Here is a 10,599-nt window from a genome sequence, read left to right as displayed (position 1 = left end):
AGCATCAGAATGCAAAGGACCCCAGGCATAGTGACCAGCCATTGAGAAGTGTTCAAAAACTTGTGGTGGATGAATAAATGGATGATGGGTGCACAGGTGGGTAAGTAGATGAATGAGTGGATGGATTGGAAGAGAAGGTGGATGGATGGATGGGCAGGAGGGTGGATGGATGGATGGATGGATAGGTGGATGGATGGATGGATGGATGGATGGATGGATGGATGGATGGATGGATGGATGGATGGATGGATGGATGGATGGATGGATGGATGGATGGATGGATGGATGGATGGATGGATGGATAGATGGACAGACGGACAGATGGATGGATGGATGGATGGATGGATAGATGGATGGATGGATAGGTGGGTGGATAGAAAGATGGATGGATGGATAGGTGGATGGATGGATGGGTGGATAGAAAGATGGACAGGAGGGAGGATGGATGGATGGAGGGATGGATGGATGGATAGGTGGATGGATAGATGGGTAGACAGATGGATGGATGGATGGATGGATGGATGGATAGATAGATAGATGGATGGGCAGGAGGGTGGATAGGTGGATGAATGAGTAGATGTGTGAGTAGGTGGGAATGAAGGAGGATAGATGAATGAATAGACCAACGGATGGATGCATGGAAGGATGAAGGATGGGCAAGTAAGTAGGTAGTGGATGGGTGAATGGAGGGTGAATAGGTGGCTAGGTGAGCAGATCAGTAGACAGGTAAACAGTAGATGGGCAGATGGATCAGTAAGTGGGTGGGTGGGTAGATGGATAATTGGACACTGGGTGGGTGGATAGAAGTGGTGGGTAGATAAATTGGATGGATGCATGCATGCATGTGAGGCTTGTGAGACCAAAGGCATCCTCTTCTCTGATGCCCTGATGACCGAGGTGCGGATCACCCTCCCCAGCCTGACAACAGGAGTAACTCTGTGCTGGAGCTGGATAACCCCCCACCCCTCCACATGCTACTGGGAGCTGCTCAGCCCAGTTTGCTGCCTGGGCTTCCTACGGGACGTCCAGAGAGCACATGCTGTCCTCCATGCCTCACACCCATTTCCCAGGCAAAGAAAGCAAATGCCGATATGACTTTGGCAGAGAACAGGAGGGGGCAGCTGCACGATGGGCCTGCTGGGTGCTTCTGGGAGGGGCCCTCTCCAGCAGTTCTGCTGATTAGGATGATCAGAATGAAGGACTGAGTGTTGGCCAGCTTTGTCCCTTTGCCTATGCCCTCACCCCTTATGTTCTGGGTCTCCTCCTATACCACAGAGAGGGGCAGAATTCGCTCTCAGCTGTTTTGGGATTGGGGGGTGCGGATCCTGATTGTCTTTCCTGCTTGGGAAGTTATGATCTGAGGCTGCAGCTTCCTAAGGTGTTGCCATGGAGACGGATTTTCTGTCATAAATAAAAGTGTTCTGGGGTCAGGAGCTCTCAAGCATAACTAGGCCAGATTTCGAGGGGGGAAATGCCAGAATTCCAAGACACATCAGAGGATGCGCCGGGCAGGCTCTTCCCCGAGGCTCTCCTTCAGGCTGTTGTGCAAGTGGCACAGAAGAATCCCTCTCCGCTTCCTACAGCACCTGCCCTACTCCCTCCCCTCCTCCACCTAAATCCAGACTATGCTGTCCGGTGAGATCGGGGGACCTCAAAAAAGGGTTAGCTCCTAGGGGCTCCTGCTGTCCTCTGGAATCCCCCACGGCTGTGCTGTGTATCCTCAGACCAGTCCCTGCCTGTCTCTGGCCCCGGACCCTGCCTGGACAGGAGCCCTCCCTGCAGGATTCTCGGTGCATTCCTCTGGCACCTCTCCAGTGGCAAAGATAGCTCAGGAATGAGCTGGGAGCAGGGCAAGGGACCCTCCAGCTGGCATGCTGGTCTCTACTGCGGCTTGACATCCCCCACCCCAATCCCACCCCCTAAGCCTCTACCGGGCTGTTTTCCCACCAGCCCTTGGAAGTTTGCTTTAGGGATTTCCTTCCGTTGGGGGTCACCGCCAGGCAGTGTTTAAAAAGGTGGAGAGGGGCCTGCACCCTGCAAGGAAGGTATGCAGGTCTGAGGGGCCCCTGGACGCCACCCAGGCTTCTGTGCGGTGGCTAGCTGCCCAGGGCTGTTTGCCAATCGCCCTGCCCCCATCCTCTCACCCCCTACCCTCTATTAGGTAAACAGACTCCTCACTAGCTGCAGGCAGGGCTCAGTGCCATCCCTTCACAAAGAGGCCCTGGGGTCCTGAGCAGTTGCCAGGTACCCCCATTTCCCTAAGTGGCTCCAAGTCCCCTCCTTTACTCCCAAACAATAGACATGGGAATCGGATAGATAGGGAAGGGAGAGAAGGAAGCTTGGAGTTCAGGTAGGGGGTCCCTTGGAATATTGAGACACTAAAGACCCAGTCTGCCTACTTTGCACCAGAGCCCTTCCCCAAGCCACGAGGTCTCCAGAGGTGTGAAATGAGGAGAGCCCTTTACCCTTAAAGAGGAGAGCACAGGCCTGGGGTCAACCAAAGCGCTTGCCTAGAGTATAACATTGTGTGCCTGTGTCTGTGAGTATCATGTTGTGTGCCTATGCCTGTGTGTATGTGCAAATGGGTGTGCACAGGAATGCAGGTGCCCACCCATGTGTGCAGGGGATGGCAGAGTTGACATCAGAAATCTTCCTCTGGGGTTGGGGATTTAGCTCAGTGGTAGAGCGCTTGCCTAGCAAATGCAAGGCCCTGGGTTCGGTCCCCAGCTCCGAAAAAAAGAAAAAGAAAAATCTTCCTCTGTCGTTCTCCACCTTAATTTTTTTTGAGGAAGGGTCTCAACCTGGACCCCATCAACTTGGCTAGGCTGGCTGCCCCCCAGACCCCGTCAGAGCTTCCTGACTGCATCTTCCCAGCTCTAGGGCTACCGGTGCCTGGCCCTGCCCCGTACCTGACTTATTATGTCGGTGCTAGGGATCCAATCTCAGGTCCTAACATAGCGGACACTTCCCTGACTGGGCCATCTCCTCAGTCCTGTAGCGCTTCACTGCAAAACCCCCTGGGAAGAAGAAGATCCAACCCAAGGCAGGTAAGACACCTCCCCCACACCACCCCAAGGCCATGTACAGAGCGGCTGGGCATACATTGCTGCAACAGGAAGCAAGGACTGTTCCCAGTCTCTGGGACTGAGACGGCAGGCTGAGACACGTCAGAACCCACATTGCCACAACCAGAAGGGATTGGGACCAGGTATACAGTCCTGCCAACCCAGGGATGTTACCACGAGAGGGAACCGCAGGTCTCTTGGCCCAGGAACCTAGCTTTGAAGAATATTTAATAGTCTAGAAGGTTCTTTCTCATGAGTTCAGAAACACAAATGTCCCCAGGAGTGCTCAGGATCACGAACAGACATCTGAGATTCCTGATCGGGTGTAACATGTCTGTGTGTGTGTGTGTGTGTGTGTGTGTGTGTGTGTGTGTGTGTGTAGAACCTCAACAAGAGAATACACATTTTCTCCACCATGGACAATATGCTAAGCCCTTAAATGGGTCTCAATATGTTCAGACGAATCAAGACCATGCATATATCCTTTAGCCATATTGGAATGGCATCAGAAAGCACTAATACATGTTTGATGGTGGGTGGGTGGGTGGGTGCATGGAGGGGTCTAAATGGGTGGTCGGGGGGCGTGGTTGGGTGAGTGGAGGGTGTGTGAGTGAATGATTAGGTGGTGGATAGATGGACGTGATGATGGATGAATAGACAGGTGAGTGAATGGATGGGCGGATGGATGGGTGGATGGATAGGTGGATGGATGGTGGAAGGATGGGTGATGGATGGATAGGATAAATGGGTGAATGATGGATAGGTGGGTAGATGGACAAGAGAGTAGATTCTAAATGGATGGATGATAGAAAGATGAGTGAGTGAATAGATTTATAGATAGGTGGTAGGTAGAGGAAAATGGATAAGTAGGTAAGTGGATGGATGGATAGATGTTAGAAAGATAAATAGGTGAGTGGATAGTGGCTGGGTAGAGGGATGGGTGGATGGCAGAGGGATGGGTGGCTGAGTAGATGGATGGGTGGTGGGGTAGAAGGATGGGTGGTGGGGTAAATGGATGGTTGGGTGGTAGAGGGATGGGTGAGTGATAGAGGGATGGGTGGGTGGGTAGATGGATGAATGGGTGGTAGAGGGATGTAAAGAAGATATTAAGAAGGTAAGTAGATGGATGGTGAGTAAATGGATAGATGGCAAGTGGGTGGGTCACTGGGAAAGTGGTGAATGGTTGATGAACTTCTTGAAACCCAGGCACCATAAACCCTATTAACTCTTTGTAGAGTCTAGTGCAGGTCTTCTCCATCCATTATCCCTGGGCATTCTGGGAAAATACTACTATCTAGATGGTCTCTGCCAGCAGGGAATGGGGCAATAGCCTGTGAGCAGCCCCAGGATTGGGTTCTGGAGGTCTAGAAAATCTGGGAGTTAGCCAAAGGCCTGACTTAACGAAAGGTAAAGATGACTCTGGGGTCAGGTAGGGTTTACGGTGTGTCGAGCTAGCGGTCCTTTCCTTCCCCACGTGGCCCTGCCTTTGTGAGAATCCCAACAAGTCTGTAGTGGCTGCTTTCCTTGGAGAAAGGTCCAGGCCCTGGGGACCAAGCAAGACTTCAAACCCCTGACTGAGTGTAGCCAGCCGTGAGTGGGCTGCTTGCCCATCTCCAAACACCCATGGTGCCAGGGGACCTACAGGACTAGCCTAAAACAATAGGCTTCAGAACTAAGGGCTGCAAAGGAAACTTCAAACAGGCCAGAGTGCCAGCTGACCCTTGCCAGCCAAAAGTTGTCGCAGGCCATTCCAAACTGGCACAGCACAAGGGGCTTGCTGGAACGGCAGGGTGGCTGCCCTGTCTGGGATTGTCCTGGGGGAGGTTGGAGTGAGGTTTTTGTCTGTGTTGTTCCTTATAGACCCTGACTACAGGCCTTTCAGGCTCTGCAGCTTTAGCACAGGAAATCAGAGTACCTGTCCCAGCTCAGGGGCCAGACAGGGCCCAGGGGAGACTTCTGTCACCCCAGTAGAGGCAAGGACCTTGGGCCACAAGTACTATGGAGACGGATGCCTGGTGCGTGGCAGGGTAGTCCTCTAGTCAGCCCTCCAAGGAACGCTACAGGCTAGAGGCCAAATCACGAATACTCCACATATTTTGGTGACTCAAAGGCCTGGCTGGAAACAGTGGCTGTTTTATTCTGTAGAACTCTTACGATTTTCTTCGTCTGAGTGCCTGAAGGGAGAGGGTGGACTCAGGCAACTGGGGGTGAGGGGGTTGGGGAGCAGGTGGTAGGTTTCTTGCATACTATGCCTACTTCCCAGGCCAAGCTGGGCCTTGGCTCCCATCCAGGGCCAATCAGAGTTACGAAGAATGTTGACGGACACGCCCAGGAATAAGAACCTAGCTTTGAGTACACTTGGTTCTTGGGGCCAGAGTTTATTCAGAGATGCTGGGGGGAATCCCATCCCCACCCCCAAAGCTCTAGCTCTAATATATAACAGGGGCCTAAGAGATGCTGTGTCAAGAAATTTCCAGAACCCTCTATCTGAAGGCTGACTAGCCAAAGTCTGTCCTAGGAGAAGTGTGCACAGGGGCTAAAGCAAGACCCTCTCCTGCCTCACTATGTCCTCTCACGGTGAGGACCCATCAGTCTGCTCAGCATCCTCTCAGGACCAAACCCAGCACAGCACATCATCCAACCCAGGTCACAGCATAGTTACCCAAGGGTTGCCCAGTCCTCAGTGACAGGCTGAAGATGATGGAGGGGAGCCAGTGACCCCCAAAGTACCTGCTTCTTGACCCAATTTTAGATCTTCAAATTAGAGGTGGCTGGTCCCTGGCCCTGGCTAGATCTTCCCAGAACCTCAAAGCCAAGCTTTGCCAGAGCAGCATCCCTGGGAGAGCCCAAAGTCATGGGGAGTCGGCGAGGGGAGGGTGGGTGCTCCTGTCATCCCAGGCCTTGTAAAGGGTCTGATTGCGGTCAGGACCCTGTCTGCCTGGCCCGTACCACAAACCAACAGCTTCCACACTTGCTTTCTCACTGACTCCATCCAGCCACAGAAAATCCACGTGGTCAGGTTGACGAGGGCTGAGGCAAGCATGGAACTGGAGAAGTTCCTGGTCAGGCTGTGCCAGGAGCCATCAAGGTCCTCAATGGGGCTGAGTGGGACAGGAGCAAGGGTTGTGGCCTGTAGCGGCATTGGCCTGTGATCTGGGTGCTCCGTGGAAGGTGGGGCGATGGACTAGAGTCCTCGAGTAAGGGGTAGCCATGTTAGCAGTGTGGCACGAATCTAATTAAGGGCCTAGCTAGCATAAGGCACACACACTCAAGGTGATGTTAATCACCCTCTGGATAGCTCCTGGGCCCCAGGGTACTTTCCCCACTCAGCCCTGCCAGAGGCAGGAGGCTATAGTGATAACCACTGGGTTTCCCCAGCTGCTCGCCTCCGCTGCCTCATCTGGAAAGGGAACCTTGAGGATACCACAAGACTGATTCACCAAAGCCTGCATGCCAAATGGTATATAATACACCTTTTGCCCTTGGGTAGACAGTTCTGAGACTCCTCAGAAGCTGACTCAGTTTCCCCAGGCTGCTCCTTCCTCTCCTTTCTGGGATCTTCCCCCAGTGAGAGCCACTTACCCCTCCTTTAGTCTCTGCCTCGGGGGGGGGGGGGGGGCTCTAAGGCCAATGCAGCCCAGGAGTTCAGTAAGGAGCCTCCCATCTCTGAACAGGGACAGTCATGATTCCCTCTCCTGACCTTTTCTGGCAATCTTAGAGCAGTTCTATGTTGCAGCTGGGATGTTCACAGGACCCTGAAACTCTGGTGGTGAAAAGCAGGGAACAGGCCTGGGAGCCATGTGCCCAGCAGGAACAAAACCTCTAGGTGGATAGGAAGTTGGGGTATGCAACGATCTTTCTCTTTTGCCTTTTCTGACAAACTGAGCAAGTATGCAGACCCCAAAGTGTGCATCCCTGTGTTGTAGAGACCTGGCCACTCCCCGGAGGTTTACCCTGGAGGTGTAACCCAAGTCCAAGGCATGAAAGCTGGTAGCCTTGTAGCCAGGCAGGACAAGACTGCATGGAGGTGTCTGATTGACACAAGGCTTGTGGGGTACCAAGATGCTAGAGGGAGGCTGGGGGTGGGGAACACAGAGGCAGCCCCAGCCTAAGACAGAAGTGGATACTGTAAGGAGCCCTTACCCTCCCCAATAGCATCCCCTAACACACACCCACAGTGTCACTACATATTCTCCAGAGATCTACAGCCTAGATAGTCACACTCAACCCAGAGTTGGCCATGGTGCCAGGCATGGAAGCCTAGAATGGGTCTGTATGGGTCTTGAGCAGCCAGGGGAGGAGGAGGGTCTAATGGAGATGGCCACCATCTCCAGTGTTTCCTCTCAAAGACCTTTGCAGGCTCACGAAGCTTGGGCATCCATCTCAAAGCCACCATTGCGCCTGAATACAGTAGTGGAGACGCAAGTCCCAAACTGATAAAGGATGCTTCTGATGGGGACTTAAGTCCTCATGCAACTGGGTGCCAAGTGGGTCCTTTCAGGCCCACAGCCTGGACATTGGTATTTGAAGAGATCACTTCTCAATCCCAAAGATGCTGGCCTACCGTGGGAAGATCCCTGACCCCCAGCTCTAAGTCACAGCCATGCACCCAGCAGGTACAAAAAGCCAGCCATGCTGACACCTGAAGTTTGCCGTCCATCCCGTGCTGCTGAAATCAACATTCTTTTAAAAGAATGAAACTGTTTTAAACTTCACAATCGGAGCCAAAACCAAACCATTGCAGCATGGCTGCTAGTTAGATATACGGCTTGGACGCTGAAACCACTACAGAGACCCAAAGGCACAGCTCTCTGGAAGGTGGAGGAGGGCGGCATTCCATGGTGAGTTAAGATTTGGACTGCATTATAGAAGAACGGCCAACATAAGCATTGTACCTGGGTCTGTGTTTAGACCACTCCAAGGCCCCGAAGCAGCATCGTAGACTATCCTGCCTTGTGTTGGCTAGTGTTTTACTAGAGTCAAATTGGCATAGGGAACCTCGATTTAGAAAATGCACCCCAGGGGTTGGGGATTTAGCTCAGTGGTAGAGCACTTGCCTAGCAAGCGCAAGGCCCTGGGTTCGGTCCCCAGCTCCGGAAAAAAAAAAAAAAAAAAGAAAGTGCACCCCCACCAAATTGGTCCGTGGTACAGTGATGACTGATGTGCGTAAGCATCTACAGGGCGGATGTTGTCTCTGGGCCAGTGAGTGTCTCCTCCATGTCTCTGCAGCAGTTCCTGCCCTCACTGTAAACTCAAACTCTTTCCTCCCAGGTTGCTTTTGGTTGTGGTGTTGTACCAAAGAAATAGAAACCTAATTTCAAGGCATGCGGGCAGCTGAGACTGGACACAGCTGCAAGGTGGCTGCGGTCCCGACTCGCCCTCACCTCTGTCACCTTGGGCATTGTGTACCCAATGTGACTATCTTTAGCATGCCTTGAGCCCCTCAGCCACTTGTAACCTCACATTGCAGGGCTGACTATACACCACCATCTAACCTGGCCTCGCTGGGCCCTGGTGACTGTTGGCAAAGGCGTACCAGGCTTCCTGGGTAAAGACAGTTACCCTTGCGATAACCCTATAGCCACTGCATGCCTCAGCCTCCCAGCTGTGGACAATTACAAGTAGCACCCCGAGGTGTCCCCCACTGGGTCCTGTTGGCCTTCATGCTGGAACTCAAGCCCTGGTTTCTCTCCGGTGCACATGTGACTGCCTGGGGCTGTGTTTCCTAGGAGGACTCCGGTATCAGTCTCTTTGGACCATGTAGCTTTACTAGTGAAGGGCCCTTGAACCTAAGTCCAGCCAGAGTTGCCTCACAGGGGCCTTGCCACAGCTTCAATTTCCTGGGGTCAGGGAGGCAAGACAGCCTCAGCGTAATCCCCTCAGCTGCTCCCAAAACTGTGTCCCCGGGGTTGGGGATTTAGCTCAGTGGTAGAGCACTTGCCTAGCAAGCGCAAGGCCCTGGGTTCGGTCCCCAGCTCCGAAAAAAAGAAAAAAACAAAACAAAACAAACAAACAAAAAAAAAAAACTGTGTCCCCATGACGTCTATATAGGAAGTCTCCTAGAGGGTTCAGGGTACATCGAGGGTGTAGCCATATCTTTAAGACAGAGTGACTCTCAACCAAGGCCAAATTTTCATTCCCAGAATTCTCAGGGAAACATAAAGATGAGGAGAAAGGCAGCAGGGTACTCCTGGAGCCCATGCCAGGAAAAAGGAAGACCTAAGACCTTTACAGAACATGGCCCTCCAAACAGTCTCGACTATGGGTTTGCACTAGAGAACTCGGGAAGTGGGCCCAGTTGCACCTGCTGCTGCTGTCAGAGCTGCGTCTGGTCAGCTGAAGGCAGGTGCCAGGCCAGTCGTCCATCCCACCCACAGACCAGGGGAGCAGAAAGAAGAAGCCCCAAGCTAGAGGACTCCAGCAAGGGAAGACCAGTTCTCACAAACCCGGCTTTAGTCACAATGAAATGTGGGGAATCCAGGCAAGTGCAGGTGCCTGTCTCCACAGAGGAGCTCTGTGTCAGATAGAGGCAGATATGACACACACCCCAAAGACACAGAGGACACCAGAGCCTATCCAGAGCATCAGTTCTGCCTTACAGATACACAGTGGGGGCCACAGGACTCCTTGGAGGAAGCCTAAAGATCATGGCACAAAGCTCAAGGCGTATAGGCTTCATGGAAAAAACCTCAAGGTCACAACCCAGGAAGAAATACCGAGAGCACCCAGCACGGTCCCAAGAGCAAATGCTAAGGTCACGGGCTTCAGAAAGAACACACTTGAGGTCACAGATCCAGAAAAAACTTCAAGGTCACAGGAAAGAATCCTGAAGGTCAAGGTCATGGACTTCAAAAAGAATGCTCAAGGTCAGACAGGTTCACAGAGTAAGGTCACAGAAAGTCACAGAAATATCAAGGTCACTGGCCCACAGGAAGAAGTCCCAAGGTCATGACACAAAGCTCAGGATTACAGAACAGAGCAAGGTCACAGTTGTGGAAGAAACGTCAAGGTCAAAAATCAGAGCTCAAGGTCAGTGGGGGAAATGTCAAGTGAGCAGGGGAAAATTTAGCCACCGTGTTCACAGGAAGAAAGCTAAGGTCACAGGAGGAAACCCCAAGGTCATAGAGAGAATCATCAAAGTCAACGCTCAAGGTCATAGGAACTCTCAAGGCAACAGGATCAAACAAGTTAACAGCAGGAAAATGGGAAGCTGAGGGACTCAGAGCTCTGCCGCTCGCTCTCAGCCCACACAGAGGCGGGGCTTGGAGAAGAGGCAAACAAAAGCAGAAATGCCCCAATATGTAACAAAGCCAGCATGGGACAAAGCAAGCCATTAACTCACCATCGCAGCACTGCTCACCTGGATGTGCTCATGGAAGGGGGCAGGGAGGATCCAGGGCCCTCATCTGTGGGATTGAATAGATGCCACACAACAGGCCCAGGGGCCGTTCCCAGGTGTCAGGGCTGCCAGGTCTCACAGAACGTGGAATTTCCCGTGAGCACTGGGCTTCTGGCTCTCCCGATTGAAGGGACC

This window comes from Rattus rattus, chromosome 16 (assembly GCF_011064425.1).
Source record: "Rattus rattus isolate New Zealand chromosome 16, Rrattus_CSIRO_v1, whole genome shotgun sequence".
In the NCBI taxonomy this organism is placed as follows: domain Eukaryota; kingdom Metazoa; phylum Chordata; class Mammalia; order Rodentia; family Muridae; genus Rattus; species Rattus rattus.
The sequence above is the reverse complement of the archived record's forward strand: the minus strand, read 5'-3'. Positions refer to the sequence as shown.